A 26,951-nucleotide genomic window follows, 5' to 3' on the forward strand; every position below is an offset into this window, starting at 1 on the left:
CGTATGTTGGCCTGAGATTAATAAGAAAGAGAAGTCGTCATAGCAATAACGATTTGTTCGTATGGGAATTGTGTATGTTAAGGTCATAATCTAGTGCTTTGGATGAATATACTTACGGCTGGAGATATGAACTATAATCGATCTGTTATGTCACTACAGTTTGGCTTATCTAGACTTTAGTAGTTGAACTCTTCCATTAGAATACTACAGAGGAATAAATTGTAGAAACTTCTTGCACTACAAAAGATATAGAGAATATGATATTCTGAATAGTTGAATTTATTAATTGATTATTAAGTTATTGAGTGAAAATCAGATTATGGGAAATTCGTTATCCTTTTAAATCATGAATATAGGAATATTGTTTTAAGTTTAATAGGTGGACTTATTAGGCATGTGAGGAAATACAATTTATCTGGTTAAGTAACAGAGGATTACTGTTTGCACTTAAAAGTAGAACTGTACCCTAAGACTGCAGACTTACAGAGTAAATATTGTTGTGGGTGAAGCCATTATTGTAAATAGAATACAGAAGGGAGGATAATCCTAGAAATAAATGTCATCATCCCATATTTTCTATGCAGAAAAGTTAATTCTATGAACCTGGTAAAATTCAACGGCACCGATAACTTTTATACCTTGTCTTCTGTGGTGCAGGTGCAGATGAAAGGAGCCGCACAACTTCATTCTCCAAAACGTGGTGCAGGTGCAGATGAAAGGAGTCACACAACTTCATTCTCCAAAACGTGGTATAGGAACCAGCGCTCTCTCCATTTCTGCCACTCCTCCGTTGCCCCCACTCCTGCAATTGCATGCTTCGCCGAGGTTTTTAGAATGAATTTATCCAGTTTTCTAAAGGTCATAACTTCAATGGATTAGGACACTTGGAAAAAGCCATAGCAGTTGTCGAAGCCATAGCAGTTGTCTACGAAGCCGTGGCAGTTGTACATGCAGAGACAGCGAGATGCTTGTTCTCAGTATATACTAAAGAAATATACATGATTGACATTTGATTTTTTGATTTAATGCTAGCATTACTTGCAAGCTAGATTTTTAAATTTCTAAATGTGAAGCGCAAATATGATATAACCGTATGTTTTAGCCTCCCCGCCTCGGGAAGAGGCTAAATAAGATGATCGAATGGATTGTTGTTCAAAAAGTTTGGTTATTCGTCATAGTAGCTACTTATTCGGGATGATAAGCAGCTCAATTTAATGCTCAAAACGACAATTCGATTCCTATAGTCCCTGGCCATTGCCAGATGGCAGGGACTAATAATAAATGGATATATTAAAAAGTTGGGCAACTCTAAATCGACCAAAATCAAGTACAACTCAACCTATCATTTCTCGAAATTCCCTCCAATGCAATCCAGCACATGGGTAAGTCCACTGATCCACGGCTCTAATGGTCAACTCTAACCGAGCTTAACCGATATGGCGGAATATCTTTTAAGTGCGTATAACATTCTCACATTGGGATGGACAATGCTAAGTTTGAAACGTATTTAAAAAATGGATAAAGATATTATAAGCCACAACTTTTTTATGCATGGAGGAATTGTGTAATGGATTTGAAAAATTAATATTAAAATAAAATTGGTTAAAAACAATTATATATACAAAATTTTAATATATGACTAAGTGATAATCAGAAAATTGGGTATTTCAAATATAGAATATTGAAATAAGGTTACTAATTTGAAATTAGAAGCATAATGTTATTTAAGTAAAAATTAGAATCTTTTTATTAATTTTCAATATTTATAAATGTTGCAAAGGAAATGTTGTAAGGCATAAATTTGAGAAAAATGGTACTCGATATTGCAAATTATCATCAAATGTTGGTAGCAGCATCATGATAATTTATATGAAATCGTTAGAGTTGTGAATTTATCCTTTCATCCACTAGTCCTTAGATACGCTGCCCACTAGTCATCTTGGTCAGTGCTAGATGTGATGTTGGGAGAAACAATTTATAGTCAAAATATTATTGCAAGGCCATTTAAGTTATATTAGACAAAGGAATATATAGTGTTCAATTTCAGCCTTTAAAATACAATACACTATGTCCATGAAGCTATGCAGTCCATTACCTTTTCCATTTGTCTAATGTCTCCTGTAGTTCTTTAGCTGTTTGCAATCTTGGGTGCCGAAGTTCCAGGACTCTGGTCACCCCTGCAGAATCAAAACGTTTTTGCAGTCAAAGCATTGCTTCTTTGATTAAAGATAGATTATTGTTTATAAATGCTTCTTACCCTTCACCCAATGAATAGAATATAGGGTGATCTGGCTTGCTAAGAGCTTCACTCGATTTTGAGTACTTGTATTGTTTTTATACGAGGTCGACATAGAAGTCTATAGCCATGTATGGAAATTTTGCTCATGAAACTATACCAGGGATTTGTGCCACCCTTATAGCAATTATCATATTTCAGATGGTCAATTCCTTGTATTGTAGTGATTGCATGATGCAACGAAAATCTATCAAGAAGATGATCAAATGCATTAACATCAAGTTACATATAATGCAAATGTTTGGGCATCTTGTTTCTTGTATCCAAGTGGCTTTACTTCATGTATTGTATATGGAATATACCAAATTAATAAAAATTTAAATCAATCCGGAGTGACAAGTAATACCGGAAGGAAGTAAATTATAGATATAATATAGCCTATGGTTTTGATCGATATAGCATTCATGTACACTCGTCTAGAACTAGAATATATTTCAAGATTGAGACCCTTAAGAGTCCACGAACTTTTCCAGATCCTTGATGCCCAAAGGAAATGTTGGGGATTGGAGATTGACCTGACAATATGCGATAAGCTCTACTTTTAGCTCATCAACAATTCTAGGTTCCAACTAAAGAAACTAATATACAACAAGTGGATAATTTTATTCTATCTGTAATTGTATTGCAATCCTTGAGCATCATGGTTGTGCTCACACCAACAATCATTTGATTGTCCATTAACACAACCATTTTAACAAAATAGAGTTAGCTAGACCCTCTTTCCAACCACAAATTTGACTATAATCCAGTAGGAATTTCAGGCACAGTCAAAGTTCTCTACGGTGGAATGATTCCATTGATTTGTTTTGCCCAATTTTAAATTAAACCAGATCATCCGAAACAGACAGAGTTCTAGATCAATCAACACTTTGACTAAATTGTACGTAAGGCTTCGGCAAGGGAGGGAAAAGATTTTTAATAGCTATAGTTTCCCCTGTTTCTAAGCATTTCCCCTGTACAAGTACAAATTAGCTTGCATAAATCAAATTTTAAATTATTGGCCATTTAAGTTATATTAGACAAAGGAATATATATTGTTCAATTTCAACCTTTAAAAGACAATATACCCTATCCATGAAGCTATGCAGTCCATTACCTTTTCCATTTTTCTAATGTCTCCTGTACTTCTTTAGTTGTTTGCAATCTTGGGTGCCCAAGTTCTAGGACTCTGGTCACCCCTGCAGAATCAAAACGTTTTTGCACTAATGATTGCATGATGCAACAAAAATCTATCAAGAAGATGATAAAATGTATTGATAGCAAGTTACCTATAATGAAAATGTTTGGGCATCTTGTTCCTTGTGTCCAAGTGGCTTTACTGCATGTATTGTATATGGAATATACCAAATTAATAAAATTTAAAATCAATCCGAAGTGATCAATATATCATTCATGTACACTTGTCTAGAACTAGAATACATTTCAAGATTGAGACCCTTAAGAGTCCACGAACTTTTCCAGATCCTTGATGCCCCAAAGAAATGTTGGGGATTTGAGATTGACCTGAAAATATGCGGTAAGCTCTACTTTTAGCTCATTAACAATTATGGGTTTCAACTAAAGAAACTAATCTATAACAAGTGGATAATTTTATTCTATCTGTAATTGTATTGTAATCCTTGAGCATCATGGTTGTGCTCACACCAACAATCATCTTATTGTCCATTAACACAACTAGTTTAACAAAATAGAATTAGCTAGACCCTCTTTCCAACCACAAATTTGACTAGAATCCAGTAGGAATTTCAGGCACAGTCAAAGTTCTCTATGGTGGAATGATTCCATTGGTTTGTTTTGCCCAATTTTAAATTAAACCAGATCATCTGAAATAGTCAGAGTTCTAGATCAATCATCACTCTAACTGAATTGTACATCAGACTTCGGCAAGGGAGGGAAAAGATCTTTAATAGCTACAGTTTCCCCTGTTTCTAAGAATTTCGCTCGTACAAGTACAAATTAACTTGCCCTTATCATCATTAATATAGAAATAAACAACACAGTTTGACGTTGTCAAACACTAACAACAATTTAACTAATTTCTAACATATTTCTATCTAACCATTAAATAGAGAAACCAACTAATCACCCAGAATTGGTCAAACAAGTGAGAGAAACCAACTAATCACCCAGACTTGGTCAAACAAGTGAGATTTCATTTTAACAGTTTCATCCATAGTTATGCATTCCAGATCCAGATTTAGTTATAGTGGCATGTCTGTTGTTAAAGTAGGGCAAGAATAGTACTACAAAACCTGCAACTCTCATAATTACCATAACCCCGCCATTTTAAAAATCATTGAGTTGAATTGTAATGCTTGATTTAGTTATGTAACATACTGTTGTAATTCACACACCCTGGGAGATGAAAATAATTTGTGATTCCAAAGTTGTACGATAAATGATAGAAAAATTGACCTAATTTTGACTATCACATGATTTCATCCTTTGCACATGTCCTAACAAGATGTTAGTTTCATCCTTTGCACTTGTCCTGAAAGATGTTGCAAGGAAATTTTGAACCAGAATTATATTTCCCAATGTCTCCTATGTGAATTCAAATTCAACTTTGACTAGCACGTCTCTTCTGCAAGTCCACATTCATCTTTTGCTAGAACGTCTAATTCAAAGCCATACATAAATACATTAAGATAGAGAAATACGAGAATATCATACCCAAGGCTAGTAAAGGGTATTCTCAAACGTACTAAACAACTCCAGTATTCAAAACAATTGGGCTTACATAACTTACTGCAACATCGTAGTTATTCATGCATTGATGTTGAACTGAAGCTGAATTGGGCCTTTTATTCCTAATTTAGTAGGACACTACTTGGACCATTCAAAAGTGATTTTTTGAAACACGACTATTAGCAGTTTAACCATATTACTGAACTTACACAAAGAAACCTTACTATTTAGCCTTATTATTTTCCAACTGCCTAAAAAATAAAATCCTAAATTTCCAAAGTTTGATCAGTAATTTACATATCGATGTAGTGTGAAAGCTACATACAATTTGACATCGATATGTAAATTACTGTTATCAAACTTTGGAAATTTAGGATTTTATTTTTTATGCAATTGGAAAATAGTAAGGCTAAACAGTAAGGTTATATATATATATATATATATATATATATATATATATATATATATATATAGAGAGAGAGAGAGAGAGAGAGAGAGAGATATATAGATATATATATATATGTCCTCTTTAAAATAAAATGAAATATATCTCTGATGGGGTGTTATCTCGAAAATCACTCACCGAAATTAAACAAATGACAGACTCAGGCAACTGCCTCTCCCCTCTAGTCATGATTGGCATGCAAAGGGTACGTTTGGCCAAGTTGGAGGCGACCTTCGGAGGGTGAGCCATGACCTCCACTTGGCCTATTACAAACTACGCATGGTGACAAGTAATTTTTCACACTGTGGTCATAGAATGTAAGGGTGAAGGTATTAATTTCGCATCGATGGAAGGAGGTGAATTTTGTTTTTTCCATACGAACATTCAATCTCCTATTGTCACAGTTATGGAGGCGATGCAAGAGTTAGGGAGGTTGGACAAGACTTGGATGCCATATAACAACAGATTGTGTAGCATTAATGCCTCCATCATACAGGGTATTGGGATGAAGAATCTCAGAAAACCCAGGTTGGCGAACTTATTTTGTCAACTCGGGGTGGAAACTTTTGTCTCATTATAGTTTTTGGTTTCACTTTGATTATCTGTGTCTTGCTCTGTTTTCTTATTTTCTTATGTCCATTCATGAAATTGTATGGGTTTTGGCCATAGGAAAGTGTTTGTTATAGGGTAAGGGCAATCAATCATTTCTCTAATATCCCATTGTTCATCTCCATTGGAGCAATAGGAAAGGGTAATAGTGTATGTTTATACAATACTCTGTGTCCACACGACAACACTCTGGCAAGAAATTCTTCACAGAGTCGCCAAGGTTTAAGTGTTGGTCACAAATGTTCTTCGTTTATTTCATGCACAATTCCTCGTCTAGTCCATCCTTTGAGTTTGTGGTTGTTTTGTGCTTCGCAGACCTCCAATAAGTTGAGCCATTTGGAGTCTCCTTCTGATCCGAACTTAAACAGGAACGCAACAACTTACAGATTCTCATAAACACAGAGATGCAGCAGAAAAACACTTCATTTAATTAATATAAAAATATTGAACTATGCTTACAAACATAATGGAAATAAGATAGCTCGGGCGATGGTAGCTTATCTCTTAGAAGAGATGTGGCGGCTACATACCTCTGAACTGAGTTACAATGAGGCTCAAGGGCATTTTTATTATTGAACAATAAGAGAAAACCCTAAACAACCAAAACCCTAACCCAAGGAGATGTAACACCAAGAGTTTATGGGCCCCGTTGGGATTAGTTTGGCAACCAACTTCCCAAGGTTCTAACTTGGTCATATTATCTCTATTTGATGCGTATGATACATCGTTGGAAAGATCTCTCTGAGGACTACAACTACCGATGTGATTACTTATGTAATCACTAATGGAAGTTTGCCAAAAAAAAACATCATTTAGGGCCTCAAAATGGCTCTGAAAGTTTAGGAGCTGAAAAAACTGCCAAAAATAGTAAACTGTGCTACAATCAAGGAAACTGAAAGAAACAATGGTGAGGGTCCAAGTGGAATAGGCGGGTGACCACCAATATCCACCTGGATCAGTCCTCCCCCCTTAGGAAGCAATGGTCCCGATTGCATTGAGTTCCTCCATGAGATGAGGAAACCTATGCTGAACTTGGTCCGTGGTGAGCCATTTGCCTTGGTGAAGGAGTTTGCCTGCTTTGACAACTCGATATAGCTATATCCTCTGTTTCCAGGTGTTCTTTATTTGTGTGTCCATGATCAGATCAGTTGTGGCATGTTCCATGCAGTCCGGGTTGAGCTCTGTTGGTGTGAGTTGTTCTGCAATGTCAAATGTGTCCAACAATAGTGGAAGTATGGCCGAAGGAAATCTACATTGAACACTGGGTGTAGACCAAGGAACGGTGGGATGCTGAGCTCGAAGGCATTGTCCCCAACAGCCTTGGTGATGGTGTATGGCCCTTATCGGAGTGGGAAAATCTTGCGGTGGGGGTCCAGCAAGGCGTTCCTTCTGCAAATGTAGCCAAACTTTTTCTCCCACCTGGAATTTGTGTGGCACTCGATGCTGATCATGGCTCTGCTTGTACTTAGCATTGGATCTACCCAATATATCACGGACCTCTGGGCGGATGTGATGAATGCGTTCTATGAAGCTGCTAGCCCTTTCAGCGTCAGACTGCACGTGAGTCGAATCTACTTGAGTGGCTGCAAATGGTATGGCCACATCAATGGGGCATAATGGTTGAAATCCCAACCCTACCTGAAAGGGGTTGTGGCCTGTTGAGCTGTGGAGAGCTCTGTTGTAGCTGTGTTGGACATAGGGGAGACTTTCATCCCATGTGTGTGGATGCTTCGAGTTGTACATGTGCAGAATGTGTATGATCATCATGTTGACAACCTTTGTTTGGCCATCAATTTGGGGATGGAAAGTCGTGGACTTAGTGAGTTTTGTATCCAAGATCGACCAGAGACTTGAAAAAAATTCATTCAGGAATCTGTTGTCCCGATCTGAGATAATGGACTGTGGGATCCCAAAGTGTACCCACACTCCCTCAAAGAAAAGCTTAGCAATGGCCTCTGTTGTGATACTCTTCTTATGGGCCACCGTGATGGTGATCTTAGAGAATCTGTCGACGACCACGAAAACATAATCGTTTTTGTGCTTAGTAGAAGGAAGGCCCGACATATAATCCATGGAGATAGATTCCCAAGGCCGAATAGGAGTAGGTAGAGGAGTATACAGGCCTTTCTTCTTGATGGTTGGTTTGGTAATGGCGCATGGGTGGCAGGATCTAATGTACTTCCAAACATCCTGACGAAGTTTCGGCCAATAAAAATACTTCTGCAATACCGCCACGGTTTTCTCTACTCCGAAATGTCCAGTAACCTTACTGTAGTGCGCCTCCCAAATCATCTTGGTACGCTCACTTGAAGGAACACATATGTGTCCCAAGTGGCATAACAGTGCATCTTGAAGGTGAAAATTTGGAACTTTATTCCCTTCCAAGAGTGTTTGGTATAAGTTATTGAATTTTCGATCGCTCTTGTAAAGGTGTGACCACCCCGATGTCTCATGCCCACAGGAGTCGAGCACAGTGATTAACACCATGACCAGCGATCGGCTAAGGCAATCAACGGAATTATTGGTGCTGCCCTTCTTATACTTAATGTTCAAATGGAATTGTTGTAAATATGTGGACCATTTTTTATGACGATCATTCTACAACTTTCCTTGTGTCTGTATGAACTATAGAGTCCAATGGTCTATGTGGATAACTGTTTCCTTCCCCAAAATGTAATGCTTCCATTGACAACATGCCTGCACAATGGAATTCATTTCTTTGTCATAAGTGGGGTACTTTTGGTCTGTGTCTGAAACTGTCTCACTATGGTAAGCCACTGGATACCCATGTTGAGTAAGAACTTCACTAATAGCATAGTCGGAGGCATCTGTCTCAATCTCAAATTGTTGTTGTAGGTCTAGTAATGTGAGCACTGGTGCAGAATAGAGGCGATTCTTCAACTCGGAGAACACCCACTGCTGGGTTTCCGACCAAAAGAACTTGGCTTTCGCTCCGCCCTTGGTGACTTGACTTAAAGGCCAAGCGATATGAGAGAACCCCAACACGAACCTACGGTAGAAATTGGCAAGACCCAAAAATTTGTGGAGCTCTGTTAGAGTGGTTGGGGCTGGTGAATCCTGAATGACTTGTATCTTGGATGGGTCCACATGTACACCCTGATCATCAATGATGTACCCTAGATATTGAACCTGGGTTAGGCCAAAGGTACATTTATCCAAGTTAGCACACAACTTGTGTTGTCGAGGGGTTTGAAGGACCTGTCGAATATGGTGGAGGTACTCTTCCTTACTCTGGCTGAAGATCAAGATGTCATCTAAATACACCACCACGAATGCATTGGTGAAGGGTCGCAATATGTCATCCATCAGTCTCATGAAGGTTGCAGGGGTGTTCATCAATCTGAATGGCATAACCAACCATTCAAAAAGGCCCTCCTTGGATTTGAAGGCAATCTTCCACACATCGAAGGGTTCAATAGGCACCTGGTGATAACCTGATTTCAAGTCAATCTTGCTAAAATATTTGGCCCCCTTGAGCTAGTCCAGAAGGTCATCAATCCACGGGATTGGGTACCTATTCCAGATAGTGATCTTGTTCAGTTCTCGGTAGTCAATACAAAACCTCCAGATCCCATCCTTTTTCTGTACCAATATAATCGGGCTCCCACAGCATGATGAGCTTGGCCTGATGTGCCCTTTCTACAATAGTTCCTGAATCTGCCTCTTGATTTCATCATTCTCTAGAATAGAGCATCGATAGATTGGTCCATTGGGCAACGGTGCGCCCGGGTCAAATTGATGGAGTGCTTGACCCGACAGTGTAGAGGTACCCTTGTGGGTGAGGTGAAAATGTCCATGTACTCCTCCATGACCTTGTCCATTTGTTGTTGTTGTGCAGAGGAGCCCTGCCTGGAAGTCGTGGCCATAACCTTCTTCTTTCCTTGGGGGCGAATCATAAGGAAAACAAATTTCCTGGTCTGGGAAATGATCTTACTACATTGCTTTGCAGTGATCAAAGAGATGGCGGTAGGCAGGGCTACCTCTAGTATCATGTACAACTTATTAGCCAAAGTAATAATCACAGAGCAAGGTCTAGACTCATATACAACATGTCACTTCCACAAGTATGGTTGTCCTAACAATACATTAGAAACTTCAAGAGGAGCAACGTCACACAATACCTCATTTGTGAAGGGCTTGATGCTATAGGGAAGGTGACACTGCTAGCTGATGCGAAGATCTCGTCCTTGGTGAAGCCACTCGATGGTGTATGACTATGGATGTGATGTAGTCTTTAGGCCCAATCGCTTCACAACTTCTGCTGAAATGAGGTTCTTTTGGCTCCAGCTTTCGACAATGAACTACAGCGGAGAACCCTTCACTCACATCTGTGATTGGAAGAGGCATTCCCCCTCCTTGTTATAGACATTTTTGGGCACTACAACCCCAATCATAAATGTCCATAAACCAAGGGCTCCTAAGTCCCTAAAAGTGTTGCTTCACACCCTAAAGGAACAAGGTCAGCTGATTACATCATCTCCCAGAAGTTCTCCACAGAAAACTGCTCAAAACTATTCAAAGCTGGACCATACAGGCTGCCCAGTGCAGAGGGTGTGATGCATCTCACCTGCCCAGTGTAAAGGTTGCGATGCATTCTGGAAAGCCCTTCTGTAGGGTGCGATGGGCGAGAGTAGACAAATGGCAGAGACAGTTTGCAAGGTGGATCGTCATGGAATCTTCCAGAAACTTCTCCTGTGACATTTGCCTTTCTGAATTCGCCCAGGGATGAGTAAGAGATCATCAATCTCCAAGTGGAATCAAGAACTATCAGAGAGAGGACACTAATCAAAATCCCAGAAGTTGACTCACCCCCTGCAATCATCTATATATGGATCCCTCATCCCAGAGATCCAGGGGCTGGAATTTTGTATCTTGTAAGGAAGTGTTGTTGGTTTCTTGGTGGAATATCATAGTGTTGGGTGATCTAAGTTTTTTATGAGGTGAAGAAGGGCTTTCATGCTAGGAGGATGATGCTGGGTTAGAACAATTGGTTGTAATCCTCTTTGCTATTCTTGATATTAATAAAGCTATTCAATTTTTCCTCCACATTCTTGTATGTTCAATGATATATGCATTTGTGTGGTCAATATATATCTGGTCCTATATTGTTTATGATTGTAGATCTCTATTCTTCGATAGTATTATGCTGCTTTGATTCCACAGGTGCTCTTTGAAGCTAGGTAGACGAAAGAAAAGTGGCAAGGATCTGTTAGAAGGGAGAGGAACCAAGCAAGGAACTAAGCGCAAGACTGAGGTTGGTGTCCTTTGTTCCCCTCTTATCTACTTCTCATAAAGGAAAGCGAAAGTAGTTTTAGTTTGTTTGTTTCTAAGATAGCTACTAGTCTTAGTGGAACTAGCAGCTCCGAGTGGACACTAAATTTCTCGATAACAAAATGGCAACTCCGTTGGGGAGCGAATATATTGTTTTCTTGTCTATATTTGTTTGTTTTATAAACTTACAGACGGAGCCTGAAGTTAAGCCAGCTAGCCTTCGAACTGCATTTGCTATGCAAGTGCAAAGTAGATCAATGTTGCTTCAGTCTATCTCCGGGTTTTGTTTATAAACTGAACAATCGATTTGCAAACCTTCTAATTGCCCTAGTGGTGGCTCTAGTAACCTCATTAGATCAACCCTCGTGATTTATATTCACTGAACATCACTTGTTCGGCCTAAATCCCAGAACTGAGTTGCAAACTGTGACCAAAGACCAAGCAGAAGTCTCGTCCTGGTACCATCGCACCCTCTCTTCAAGGAAGTCTATATGCATCGCACCTCCCGTGTGCAGTAGGTGGGATGCATACTGGTTTCCCTGTGTAACAAGTGCGATGGTTAGAAAAGGTTAATTTTGCCTTCAGAATTTGGTTTTTCTTCACTCCCTTCAGCTCTATTCAAGAGTTTTGCTCTCTATGATCAGTATACCACTATGGAAACCCCCTCCTTTCCATCATTCCGCCTCCATTGTGCAAAGAACTGTGAATGTTTTTATGTATTGTGCGCCATTTTTAGTTCTCTTTTACAAAAAAGTAGCATAATCAAACTGTCGTCTTTTGATTTGAAAGTGTCGCAAGTGCCATTTTCAATCAAAGAAAAGAATTCTATTGTTCTTGATGGTCGATTATACAGTTACTCTTGTATTTGATTTGAATTAGTAGTTTTTCAAGTGTCGAAAGCAGTTTTCAATTCAAGATAGCAAAGTGTCGTCATTATCTTCCTTTCTGAAGAGAAATTTGTTAGTAATGTCGCTTTGAAAAGATAAGTCAGATTTGTACTTAGCATTCTTCTTGTCATTCACACATTAAGAAAGTTGAAAACAAATACATGCATGTGCATTTGCATTTAGACTGCTTGTTGGTTTGATTTAGGACAGTGCATCTAGTGTGTGCTCTTTGCTCTATGTTGAAAGAATATCATCTCTCTTTCTTTAGTAGCTAGGATTTTCATTGCAAAAAGAAGATTAAACGATTGTTTATCATCGTAGATTGCATTTTAGGAATTGTATATGTACATCATGCCGTGAACCTGAAAGGCAAATTTCTTAAGAAAGATCAACTGTAAAATAAATTTAATGAACATAAAAACGCTTTGGAACCTAACGCACAACATCTAGAAGTCTAGGCTAGAGACGTATTCCGGCGTCGTAAAGCCTGGTAACTGTCGCTTTCACTGTTGGTTGGGTGATTCCTCCTCTTTGAGATGACAAGTGCCAGTACGGACTTGTGCTCCCATGTACCGTTGAGTATATATTGGGAGACCACAATAGGCTATATCCTTTATCCATAGGAAGCCGTGTCTGCCACCCTATCGATCGCAATGCACTGAACACAACATTCGGGAAGATTGACTGTCGTACTGTAAAACGTATTCTACAATTTTGTTATTGGTTTGGTAATCCCTCTGTCTAGATTTCCAGAGTATTCCCTTTCGTTCCTTTTCAGACTCCTTAAAGGAAAAGGTCCATCTGAGCACTTGTCACTTCAGGCTCATTAAAAATCGAAGGCGACTAGAGTCATATTTTGTTTTTTCTTGACTCTTAAAAATTGAAAAAACAGGTTGTGTCAAAGCGTCTAAAATTTATTTAATCGGAATATTATCACCATTCCCGCGTTGCTCTTAGGTTGAGAAAAATGGATTCCACCAACCAAGGATTTCCCCTTGGAGGAAATCCAAGTCCTTTCTCCTCTTGGGGAGATGTTGGTGCACCTCATATGGCCACATTGTCACTTCCAGGATTGACGATTGGCTTGCCAATATGGCTCTTCTTGATCTCCGTCGTTCAGAACACCGTGATTCCTAAACAATCGAGTCAGCAATTGGATGATACTAAAGTCACCCCCAAACCTTCTACTTTGTCCGATTCTCCCTCTCCTCCTTCCTTTTCGCTTGATGAAGCTGGTAAAGCCAAAAATCAAGTAACTAAGAAAGAGAAGAAGGGGAAGGAGAAGAAAGAGAAGAAGAAGAAGGATCCAAAGGCGAAAAGGGGTAACCAGGCATCGTCTAGTGAAAATCCACACTGCACCGTCCAAGCCTAAATCTCCATGTGTCATTTGCAAAGGAGACCACTGTCATCGAGATTGTCCTTGCATCCCTCGAATCTTAAGGGACTAGTCTCCTCGTTTGCATAATCCAGTGTCATCAACCTCTGAAGGTCATGTTGAAAGTACACCATCAACTAGTGAAAGCGAAGCATTTGGACAGAAAAGGAAATGTAAATTTCCTTGTAAACTGTGTGAAGGTGATCACGTCGTCCACCGTTGTCCCTTCCTAGACGAAGCTAAAAGAGTTTTGGATAACCGTCCTGCTTCATCGCTACGGCTTCCTCCTGGATACAAGAAACTCTTGCCGAGTCCATCACTAGTTGAAAATCCGACTGACACACCATTGTGGTCAGTCGAAGCATCTATCATTGAAGATAAACCCGCTGAGTCCATACCAGACGAAAGTCAAAAGGTTGAGGTGGCAGTCGACCCGATCTTGTCTTCAGAAGGTCCATCTTCAGATGATACAATCACCGAAGAGAATGAGAATGACATCGTTCAAATTATTTTCGTAAACACAGACTCCAATGAACAGGGGGGCAATCTACCCGTTCCTTTATCACAGGAAGGAAGTTCGTCAAAATCATATCGGGCCATCTATTCGGTCCCACCTCCAAGCAACCTAGTCGTTTCCTTCGATTGGAATCTACTAGGCAGACCCCGTTTACCGGCTAATGTACCATTCCGAATCATTGTACAAGCTTACAAAATGATCATGGTCGGTACCATCATAGATGAAGGGGCATCTGTGAGTATCATTTCCTCAACTGCTTAGGAAGCACTTGGTTCGCCATCCCTTCTGCCTGAGATGAGAAATCTGACAGGCTTCGACAAAGGAACCAGTGGACCGTTAGGGATCTTTCCCAATGTGCCCATAACGTTGAGAAGGAAAACCGTTTATATGAACGTAATGGTAGTCCAAGGACCTCTAGATTATAATCTACTCCTTGGGTGCGACTATATTTATAGCATAGGGGCCATTGTCTCCTCACTCTTTAGAGTAATGTGTTTTCCGCATGAAGGCCAAGTAGTCTAACTCATAGACCAGCTTTCGTTCCTCGGCTCACACATAGCTAATAGTCAAATGCCATCCCTAAATGGTCTTTTCACGCAAGGAATGTCTCATCAATTTCCAGTCCGTCCACCTGAAGAGCGCGAGTAATTCGGGAGGACATGACTGAAACCCAGGGGGCATGCACCCTGGTCTGTTTCAGTAGGAAAACCTTGGGTATAGGGTAAGTTTCCGCGAAGGATTTAAGACTGGTCCGACGCCCGTCCATATAGGAAGAGGGGGTTAGACCGGGATAAGATTCTTTTGTCAAGGTTAGGTGATTGGAGCCTTTGTCCAGATGGACTAAGCCGAGGAAGTGTTTCTGTCTGCTGTGCGGATGGAAACTATCTTGTGAACGCGAGAACTTCTAAATGGTAACCTGGAAACTTTACTTCACTATACCTGGGGGCATGCAAACCTTTTTGCTTGAAAGTAAAGAGCGACCATTTATTTTCTTAGTTTGTAGTTTCTCAACCCTTTAAACTCATAGGATTGGTTGTTCCTAACTTGCATAATGAAAGGATCTGGAGCAAAGTTTCGAATGGTGCAAGCTCCTTAAAAATTGAACCTATCGATGAGACATCCTTATTATACGACTGGCACGAGCAGTTTTTATGCGAAGTTCAAGCTCATTAAAAATTAAACCTTAGCAATGAGCAAATGTTTCCCCCAGAGTTTAAGCTCATTAAAAAATGAACCAATGCCCGATAAATAACCATTGTGAATGCATTATCATCAGCTTTTGAGCCCTAGTCGTGTTCTCATCATCACCTCCACTCTGTTTTAGCCGATCATTCACCTCCATTTGATTGTTTACCCCTTTTGAGGAACAGCTGCAAAGATTGATCCTGTTAGCCATCCTTGTGACACTGCCGTGATTGGAAAATTCCAAACCTTACCTGGAATCAGCTACTACCTGAAATTATCACTCGTTCCTCAAAAAACAAGTCTCCTTTAAGCTCTTTTCATCTAACTCGTAAAATATGAAAAGATTGCCAAGTAGTTGGCCTCTCCAGCTCGTTAAAGCTACCGTGAGTGCTATCCCTCCTCTAGATTTTAATCTTTTTGGACCTGAGGGATTATTACACAAAAATATTGAGCGCTTGTTTTGTTCAGCTCGTTAAAATTACCGAAAATTCATCCCTTTTGTATTATTTTATACTTTTTCAGACTTAAGGGATTATATGATGAAAGATAATTATTGGAGTTTCCTTTAAGTCCCTTTCAGACTCTCTAAAATTGAAAAGGATTGAGTTGTCTTTGTCGTTAAACTCGTTAAAACCAAATAGCAACAAACTTGTCCATATAGACAAGAACGAGTTTCACTGTCGCTAGGCTCGTTAAAACATAGTGACGGGTTTGCCTGAAGGGAAAATTATAGAACAGCATATTTTATCCTCCTCAAGCTTGACAAAAATAAAGAGGTACTGGTCAGCAATGACTGGAGAAAAATTGGGAAGAAAACTTGGAGAAACTTTATTGGTAGCAAGTCGCTCTTGAACATGACACTTTCACTCCACGTTCGAGTCGGGTTGGGTTATTCCATTCACCGGTCATATCACTATTGGTCCATCGCACCATTCATATTTGGGGTTAACACTACCAATCCATGTGAGTGTCCCTGGTATGTTCAAGAGAAGTCGCTCAGAGAATTCACCTGTGTCTCATCCGCTGCAATACATCCACACTCCATTCTTTCATGACCGCCACCCTGAACCCTGTATCATCAGATCGTTTTCACCTCCAAAATCATTTACTCTGTTCTGTGTCGTAGATGTGGGATTCATTAGGGCCCTCCTACGGCGGGTCTCTTCTTGTCGACATCAGCTCATTATCCAAGAAGTCGACCTAGGAACAACCCTTTCAGTACTTTGAAGCTTGCATGCCTCAATGGCAAGTTTCTCACTTCCGACGACAGGTTTATATCAATGGCCTTCGACCGAAAGATTTTGCGTGGTGTTCGACGCCAAGTCCCCTTTTCACACCACGTGAATTGTACTGTAGTAGCTTGAGGGTCATCATCATTATCAGTGATTCCTCTCACACCTGTTAACAGCTTACATCATTGGCTGGTAATCAGGCGATGTCTTTCCATGTTCGACTCCAAAACATCTTTCACATGGATCGACTTGTACTCCGAGTGAAGATTAGACGAGTTTGAAGACCCCGGATCTAGTTTCATCCATCCGGGCTGCGATATATTCAGGAAAATAAAGACATCAAATGTACATCATTGCTGCACAGATGATCATCTGAATGAAAGGATGATGGCTCTACCAGAATCATCAATCTGCCGCACAGACGGTTGTCTGCCTTATGTACATGAAAATGAATTTATAAAGCTGAGCATGGGAATGCCTGCCTCAACTAGATCATGGAAAATATTATGAAGATAATGTATTGTATTGTATCTTATTACAGGTCGCCTTCCAACTCGAAAAAACTTCGGATCCTCATGATAAAGCATTTCACCTGACATCAAAAGATTAATGACCTCATGCTTTAGGGGGGCAACTGTTATAGACATTTTTGGGCACTGCAACCCCAATCATACATGTCCATAAACCAAGGGCTCCTAAGTCCCTAAAAGTGTTGCTTCACACCCTAAAGGAACAAGGTCAGTTGATTACATCATCTCCCAGAAGTTCTCCACAGAAAACTGCTCAGAACTGGTCAAAGCTAGACCATACAGGCTGCCCAGTGTAGAGGATGCGATGCATCTCACCTGCCTAGTGTAAAGAGTGCGATGCATACTGGAAAGCCCTTCTGTAGGGTGCGATGGGCGAGAGTATACAAATGGCAGAGACAGTTTGCAAGGTGGATCGTCATGGAATCTTCCAGAAACTTCTCCTGTGACACTTGCCTCTCTGAATTCGCCCAAGGATGAGTAAGATATCATCAATCTCCAAGTGGAATCAAGAACTATCAGAGAGAGGACACTAATCAAAATCCCAGAAGCTAACTCACCCCCTGCAATCATCTATATATGGATCCCTCATCCCAGAGATCCAGGGGCTGGAATTTTGTATCTTGTAAGGAAGTGTTGTTGGTTTCTTGGTGGAATATCATAGTGTTGGGTGATCTAAGTTTTTTATGAGGTGAAGAAGGGCTTTCATGCTAGGAGGATGACGCTGGGTCAGAACAATTGGTTATAATCCTCTTTGTTATTCTTGATATTAATAAAGCTATTCAAGTTTTCCTCCACATTCTTGTATGTTCAATGATATATGCATTTGTGTGGTCAATATATATCTGGTCCTATATTGTTTATGATTGTAGATCTCTATTCTTCGATAGTATTATGCTGCTTTGATTCCATAGGTGCTCTTTGAAGCTGGGTAGAAGAAAGAAAAGCGGCAAGGATCTGTCAAAAGGGAGAGGAACCAAGCAAGGAACTAAGCACAAGACTGAGGTTAGTGTCCTTTGTTCCCCTCTTATCTACTTCTCATAAAGGAAAGTGAAAGTAGTTTTTGTTTGTTTGTTTCTAAGATAGCTACCAGTGTTAGTGGGACTAGCAGCTCCGAGTGGACACTAGATTTCCCGATAACACTCCTCTAAATCTTCAGGCTCAATTTTCTGGATCTTTGTGGTGGCCATAGTGGCACTAGGCTCTGCATCAATGATCTACTTCCCTTTGTCAGTCCCCTTATCGGGTTCTGATTCAAAGTCAAAACCTGCATCTAATTCGGAAGCCTTCAGCTCAGCCACCAGTGACTACTTGGCCCGACACTCACTTGTATTGCCAGTGGAACTCTTATGGAAATCACATCATTTTCCGTATCCTTCTTCATCTTCGTGGTATTGTTCTTTACTTGCGGCTTCAGTGGGTTGTCCTGGGTAGCCCCGCCTTGGCTTGGTCCCTTGTGTAGATCTTCTTCTGGATTCATCGCATTAATTTTCTTTAGGTCGACGTTTCGAACCAGCAACAGTGGTTCATCTTCAGGATGTGATAGAATGATGAAAATTGATCTTTATTTCTTTTAATAAATAGTTAAGAGATGCTTTGCCGACATATATTTCAATCATAAACTAATATGTTATTGTTCTAATTGTCTTTGTTATTTCATTTGTTTTAATTATGTTTTATTGCCTCAATTATATTAATTTAGATTTGTTTATAAGATATAATTTTAATAGGCTATGTTGTTTTAGATTTATACCCTAATTTAATTTTATTATGTTTTTACTGCAGTTATCTTTTACTTGTGCATGGTTTTGTTTTTCTAATAATTAAGTAGGTATATCCTAGTTATATTAATAATGTATAAGTTTGTTGATATTATATTTTAATTCATAAATTAATATATTATTATTCTAATTTTCTTTTGTTTTTCAAATTGTTTTAATTATGTTTTATTGTCTTAATTATATTATATTAAATTTGCTATTGTAGATGTCTTATCATGCATAGTGTTGTTTTTCTAATAATTAAATTGGTATATCTAGTTGTTATTAATAATGATCGAGTTTGTTTATATTATATTTTAAGTTCTATATTATAGTAATACTATAAATATATATTATTGTAGTAATATTAATAATGTATATTGTATAATATAGTTCCCTATTTCTATGTAATAGTAAAGATTTTGGTTGATACCTTTAAGTTTTTGAGTTACAGTTAATTTAATTATAAGTTAACCATGTTATTATAATGGGCCTATGGTTATTTTGATTGTACCCTATTTAATCTAATTATGTGTTTTATTAATGATACATTTTAATAATATCTGTTATGAAGTATAACATTGATGTTATTAATAATGTATTAAGATTTTTATATTATATATATGAGTTGATGTTAATTCTAATTATTTTGTTATTATTTTTGAGTTGTTGTAAATTTTTAATTACTAGTTAACTGAAGTTAGGGATGGGTAACTTTGGATGATAGGGTTGGAATCCAGTTTTCGCTTATGGTCCATCCGTCGTCTCTATTGATGTTATTGGGGTGTTTGTTAATTTCTATGGCTTCTCTGAATTTCCTTATGAAGTAGTGATCACTTCTGGCTAGGATGCGGGTGTCTTCTATACAAATGTGGTGTTTGGTTTTTTCAAAATGTTCTGCTAAAGCTGATGATTTGGACCGATTATGTTTAATGTCGGCTGAGTGTTCCTGGATTCTTGTGTTAAAGGATCTCCCAGTCTCACCTACATAGGGTTTGCCACATGAGCAGGGAATTAAGTAGACGCCCTTGTGACATTTTGGATCAATTTTGTCTTTTATAGGATTAAGGCAGCTGTGGATGGTGTTTAGAGGTTTGAAGGTGGTAAGGATACCATTATTTTTTTGGATGCGGGAGATTCTGTCAATAGTCCCTAATATGTAGGGGAGGTTAACTTTACATAATATATTATCAAAAAAATTATCCTTTTTAGGTCTAGTGTTTGCTTTGTTTATGGCTTTGATAGCCTGACGTTTTTTATATCCATTTTTTAGGAAAACATTGATAAGGTGTTCTTTTTCTTTTTCTAGGTGTTCCTTATCAGAAATTCTGAAGGCTCTTGTCACTAATGTGTTAAGGACACCTAGTTTATGGGTTGGGTGATGATGGGAGGTGGCATGTAAATATTGTTCGCTGTGAGTCTTTTTCTATATACTTGGTGAGATATAGAGCCATCATCATTCCTAATGATGAGGATATCAAGAAATGGGAGGCTCTTATTATTCTCGACTTCCATAGTGAATTTTATGGAAGGGGATAAACTATTTAGGTGTTGTATGAAGGCTTCTAGGGTTTCTCTTCCATGAGGCCATATTATAAAAGTGTCATCCACATATCTTTTCCACAGTTTAGGTTTTAGGGGTACAGACTCGAGGGCCTTGTTTTCAAAATATTCCATGAATAAATTAGAAATAATAGGAGACAAAGGTGACCCCATGGTGACTCCAAAAGTTTGTTCATAAATATCATCCATGAAACTGAAAAAGGTGGATCTAAGGCAAATTTCTATGAGCTTTGTTGTGTCAGGATCTGTCAGTTTACACATGACATCCATGGCATCATTGATGGGGATATTGGTGTATAACGAGGTGACGTCAAAACTAACCAAAATGTCATTCTGATCAAGTTTGATGTTCTTAATTTCTTCAATGAATTGGGTCGAGTCTTTAACAAAAGAGTCTGTGTTTCCTACTAGGGGTTTTAGTTTTTTGGCCAGGTGTTTTGCTAGGTGGTATGTGGGCCCATTAATGGTGTTTACTATTGGTCTGAGAGGGATGCCATCTTTGTGAATTTTTGGAGCTCCATAGATTCTAGGTGTGTAAGGATTGCTAACTATGAGATTTTTGTTGTCTTGAATATTACTTGTTTTGATTAAGTTGCCTACTTTTTTGGAGATTTTGTTTAATGGGTTTTTATTGAGTTTTCTGTAGCAGCCACTATTGTTTAGATGGTTAAGCATTTTTTCTTTGTAGTCATTTTTTTTCATGATAATGATGGCTCCTCCTTTGTCTGCTTTCAACACTACTATGTCAGGGTTGGAGTTCAAAGTTTTAAGAGCTAGATATTCATGTTTGCTGATGTTGCTTTTGGGGGGCTTTGATTTCCTAAGAGTGATGGAACAGTCTTGTCTGATTTGTTCTTTTATGTTATCAGGAAGGTTTTTGATGCCATACTCAATGTTGCACAGAATGTCTTCAACTGGGATCTGGCAAGGGGTAATAGAGAAGTTTAAACCTTTCCTTAATAAATTGAGGATATGTTCATTTAGTTGGAGGTTAGATAGATTTATGACTAGCTTATCGTTGTTATTTTTGGGTTTATTATTATTATTGGAGTGTGTGGTTGGGTCAATATTAAAAGGTTGTTCCATGTTATCAGCTGGTTGCTGGAGAGCAAGATTGGTCTCTTCCAATTTGTGGTGTATTGTTGGATGTGAGGTGGTTGGGTTGTTAGTTATGAGGGCTGATTCAGGTTGTGAGGGTTTGGGTGACAGTATAGACGAGTGAGTCATTATATGTGTGGGAGATGTCGTAGGTTGGAGTGGATGCGCAGGTTGTTGCGTGGAGGACAGCGTGGGCGTAGGGGTTAATGTGGGCTGGGTTGGGAATAAATATTCTGGCGTGGGTAGATGCGTGGGATGGGATAAGTTGTGCGTGTTAAATTGCGTGGGAGATGGTATGGCTTGGGTTGTAAGCGTAGGGTGGAATGGTCCCTTGTTTTGTGGTTTGGGGGCGCCTTTTCCTTGCTTTAGATTCATAGATCCAAAGTCCCACTTCTTCTGTTTAAACTTCTGCTCAATCTTTACAGCGTACTGATACGTTGTGCCGAGCGAGGAAATGTTTAGGAAATCCATCTCATCCCGGATGTACTTGTGTAGACAATCGTGGTACCTGAGCACCAAATGTCGCTCAGTATCCTTGATATGTAGCTTCGTGCGAAGGTTATGGAAAGTATTTGTGAACTCCGACACATCTTGGTCCCTTCCCTGTCGTAGCGTGGTCCACTTTATGTATTTATCTTCATAGATCCCGACGGGGTAATAGTATTCCTTGATGGTGTCTCGGAAAGAATTCCAAGTGGGTGCAGTTGAAAACAGTTAACGTTCACTCTCGTCCTTTTATTCACGGTAGGTTTCCCACCATTCCTTGACGTGTGGGGCGGTTTTAAGAAGTGCAAACGTAATCTTTTCCTGATTGGAAAAGTCATGAACTGAAAATTATCCTTCCAATATATTTAACCATTTATCTACGTTGTCTACATATACGAGGCCTTCGAATATGGGGATATTGAAGTTAACTTGTAGCTTAAAAGGAGTGGTGCCTCCAGAGTGGCTGCTAGATGAAGATTCATCGCCTGTGGGTAGCCGTCGAAGGATTTGGGCAAAGTTATCCATCATCGCGTCCCTCTGTCACTCGAGGGCTTCTTCGAGCAACATTTTGAAAGGATCTCCTATGCCCTCGTCTTTCTTTTCTTCCACCATGGGAGGTCATCAGGTTTTGCGAGGCTGATCTTGGAATGGTTCAACCAGATCGAGCCCTAACTCCTTATACCATGACCTCAATGGGGACATGCAAAGAAAAACAAAGAAAGAACAAACCGCTCTAATACCACTGATCCGAACTTAAAAAGGAACGCAACAACTTACGTATATACTCATAAACATAGAGATGTAGCAAAAAAACACTTCATTTCATTAATATAAAAATACTAAATTATGCTTACAAACAGAATGGAAATAAGATAGCTCGGGCGATGGTAGCTTATCTCTAAGAAGAGATGTGACAGCTACATGCCTCTGAACTGAGTTACAATGAGGCTCAATGGCCTTTTTATTATAGAACAATAAGAGAAAACCCTAAACAACCAAAACACTAACGCGAGGAGATGTAACACCAAGCGTTTATGGGCCCCATTGGGGTTAGTTGACAACCAACTTCCCGGGGTCTTAACTTGGTCATATTATCTCTGTGTGATTCATATGATACCTCGTTGGAAATATCTCTATGAGGACTACAACTCTCGACGCGATTAATTATGGAATCACTAACAGAAATTTTCCAAAAAAACATTGTTTAGGGCCTCAAAATTGTTCTGAAAGTTTAGGACCCGAAAAATTGACAAAAATAGTAAATTGTGCTACAATTAAGGAAACTGAAAAACTGAAAGAAACAATGGTGAGGGTCCAAGCGGAATAGTCGGATGGCCACAAATATCCACCTGGATCACCTTCAATTGTCCCATCCTGGTTGTTGGAGTTTAGTATAGTGGCTCGTTCTCAGTCTGGTTTTAATAATCGCTTGGATCACATGTTTAAAGTGCAAGTTCGTAAGTCACATAAGGGTAGTCTTCCATCTGTTTAGGCTCACTCTAGTTCCAGTTTTCTTTTAGGAATAGTTCGACACGGGTATATCAATGACATTAGTCTCCACTTATCAATTTCCCAATATCACCCTTCCATCAATTATTATGTGGTCTTTAGGGTCATAGTAGTCAGTATTTCATCTCAATTGAAGTATCACAAGGTCAGTGGGCAGTCCAAATTTATGTTTTGCATGACTTCTTGCAAATATAGCTATCACATGGAACCATGCTAACATTTCCTTAGTCGAAGAGGAAGCACACCAGGGCATCCTCCTCCATGCAACAACACCATTTTGGGTGGGAATGGACAGCAAATTATTTCATCTCAGTCCCCTTCAAAATTTGAAAGGAAATTCGCACTCTATAATCAAAATAATTTGGAGAACGCATGTAGCACTTAGACTCTAAAGTCATCTATAGGGGTAACAAAAACTTGGTTCCCGATCCGGGTAAATGGAGGAAGAGGCGGCTATGCTTTCTCTACTCTATCTCAACTCATAGGCAGATGGAAAACTTTCTCCACATGGTGTTGCAAGATAAATAGGTAGACAACTATAAGCTATTTTTTGGTCAGGAGGACATAGAGAGGATCTTACAGGAGATTCATTATGATATGGATGAAATAGTAGTTCGTCTAAACAAAATGGAACATTACATAGTATTAGATTTTGATTCTGATTTAGTGACTCCCCAGAATGGGTAGTCGATCATTAATACAACTCCACTTAACATGGCTACTGCATCTCCTTCTTTAGACCTCCCGGTGATTATGTTAGATGATTAATTCTATAATATTTTATGGTTAGTTTTGAATGTTTGGTATTTCACCTATATGGCATCACTGTTAGTTATGTTATGTATATGTTTCATCATGTTTCTTCTTGTCAAACTTATATTCTCGGTATGTTATGTGTCGACTAGTAGTAACTGTTGGATCTTAGAGCATGCAATTCAACCACAGTTTCAAGATATAGAGGCATGTGGTCTTTTTCTGGTCAGTAAGGTGTTGGTCTTGAGACCAAGTTAGCAGGGTCTTTTAAAATATATCAAATGTAATTATGTTCTTTTTTACTATTAACAGAAATCATTGGACGAGTATTATCCATATATATATATATATATATACATATACATATATACATATATATATGTATGTATATATATATATATATATATATAGAGAGAGAGAGAGAGAGAGAGAGAGAGAGAGAGAGATGAGATGTTGAGTCTAGACAATGAAGATGTAAATTTGTAATAACTATCTCCTTAACTATGTTTGGTTTTTTTTATTTCTTTTCTTATTTTAATGATGAATTTTGTGTGATTATCTAATTTTGTTTACAACCTTTGACTTTCATCTTCTAAATGTTGGATTGTATTTCTCAACGCTTTATTCTTTTCTTAAATATATTGATTTATCTCTTTCAATTTGTGAAGTCTTTCTCATTTAAGACATTTATCCATGGTGATTGTATTGAAATTTTCATATACTTGGAAAGGTGTTTTTTTCATTTGTTTTTATTGTAGAGATTTCATTGATAATTTGTCACGAGAGACCTTAATTGTTTTTTTTTTCCAAGGAAAAAAACATAATATTTTATTTCAGAGGTTGAATTTAATATCTTAATCATTGATCTAGAAAGTGTCAAGAGGGCTTAAATCTTTCGAGGTGTAAACCTTTTTTCAAGCTATACACTTAAAAAAAGGTTTGCACCTCAAGAATTTTTATCCCTCTTCGCACTTGCTAGAGTGAGTAAAAGAGAGAAAGTAGTGCATGAAGTGAACCAAAGAATGTGTGTGAGTGAACGAGGTGAATATGTGGGAATGAAATTGAACCACATGTGAAGCTATGAGTGTGAATTTGGAAAGGGGGTGACCAAGAACCTATTGAGGCACTACAGACTTGTGAGGAACTAAAAATCAAAGGAGAATCATCAATGTTGTTATAACAATAAAGGGATCATGCATGTAAGACACTCAAAAAGAAAGGATAAACAACAAGGTACTACTAGAACATTGAACGAATTCCTTTTCATGTTGTGTATGTACATAAGACACCAAAAGTTAAAGGAGAAGCATTTAAGTACTTGTTAAGACAATAAGGGGCTCCCTTTTGTGTTGTGTCAACCCATGGTGGCCATACATTGTTGTGTTAATAGACTCTGACTCAACACTTGAAGTGCAGAATCTTGAATCTTGTATGTGAAGGAAAGAGTGAACGTGAAACTTTCAGCCTTAGCAATTTTATTTTTTGACATGAAATGTTTAATTTCCATATGATTTTATAAAATGAGTGTGCTAATATGGAATAATTATGTAGTGAAATGATGTTTCCTTTTTAATTTGCTTAGTACCTAGTTGAAAAGTATGAAATGATTGACTATGTGATGGTTTTGAAAACAAATTTTGTTGTGGTTATAAATGATATATTGAAAGAAATTTATGACTAAGCTACTAACATTACTATTGAATGAGAATGAAGATTGTATCTAGAATTCCTTAGGTATGGCATGAGATGTAAGCCCACAATGACAGCGAAAAATATCACCACCTACAAATAGCCAAGCAATATGAGAAGAGTCTGATGTTTCTGAGACCTAGATTTTGTATGAAGCAAGTTTGGTAAATAAAAATTTTGATGGAAAGTTTTGTGAGTAGATATCATGTAAACTAAATATTTTTGATAGAGGGGAAACGGTGAATCAACAAGGAAGGATAGATAAAGGGTGTGAAGAAAAGAGCCTCAGAACAAGACCATTGAAGCGACATTAGACCCAAGATAAGTAAATCATGTTAGGAGCAAGCCAATGGGATGCCATGGCTATAAGAATCTAAAAGCTTATTTACTATTCATATGAAGGAAAAACTTGATCAGGTATATTTCCCGAGGAAGTGAATTTCCTGGACCCAAAATGGCGAGTGATTAGTAGAAAGAGGAGACTTATTGCACAATCAAAAAGAGGAGACTTGTTGAGTGATATGTGACCCTATATTGCTTGAGAAATAATATCTTAAGTGATGCATATAGCTATGGTTGTGAAGGAATTGACTTTTCGAACGATCAACTCTTGTGTGTTTCCAAAAAATCTAGTTTTAGGAGCAAAAGGTTGATCATCTAATTACTTGTTGAAAATAGCAACAAGAAATGCTAAAATAGCATTCAGAATATTCCAATTTTGATTTGTCCTTGAATTAGAATTGAGAATTAAAATTCGAATTTAGTCTCACCAGCTGCTTGAAAAATAATTAATTAATTCATCTTGAGTTAATGAGCTGGAGAAATTAAATCTAGAAGTCTTTGTGAAGTCATGCAACAGTTATCCCTTAAATTAACGAGATTATCCCTTTGTTAGTGTCAGTATCTACATACTTCCATCAGGGATCAAATTTTCTCTTTGCATTTTTATTTTAGGGGTCCCATACTGAAATTTTTACATCATTTCATTAGTTCATGTCAAACTAATCCACTGATGGTTGTCTTCTCTTGAAAATATCTAA

This window comes from Pinus tabuliformis, chromosome 8 (genome assembly GCF_031772625.1).
Source record: "Pinus tabuliformis cultivar Carrire ecotype Pingquan chromosome 8, CPIR1, whole genome shotgun sequence".
In the NCBI taxonomy this organism is placed as follows: Eukaryota; Viridiplantae; Streptophyta; class Pinopsida; order Pinales; family Pinaceae; genus Pinus; species Pinus tabuliformis.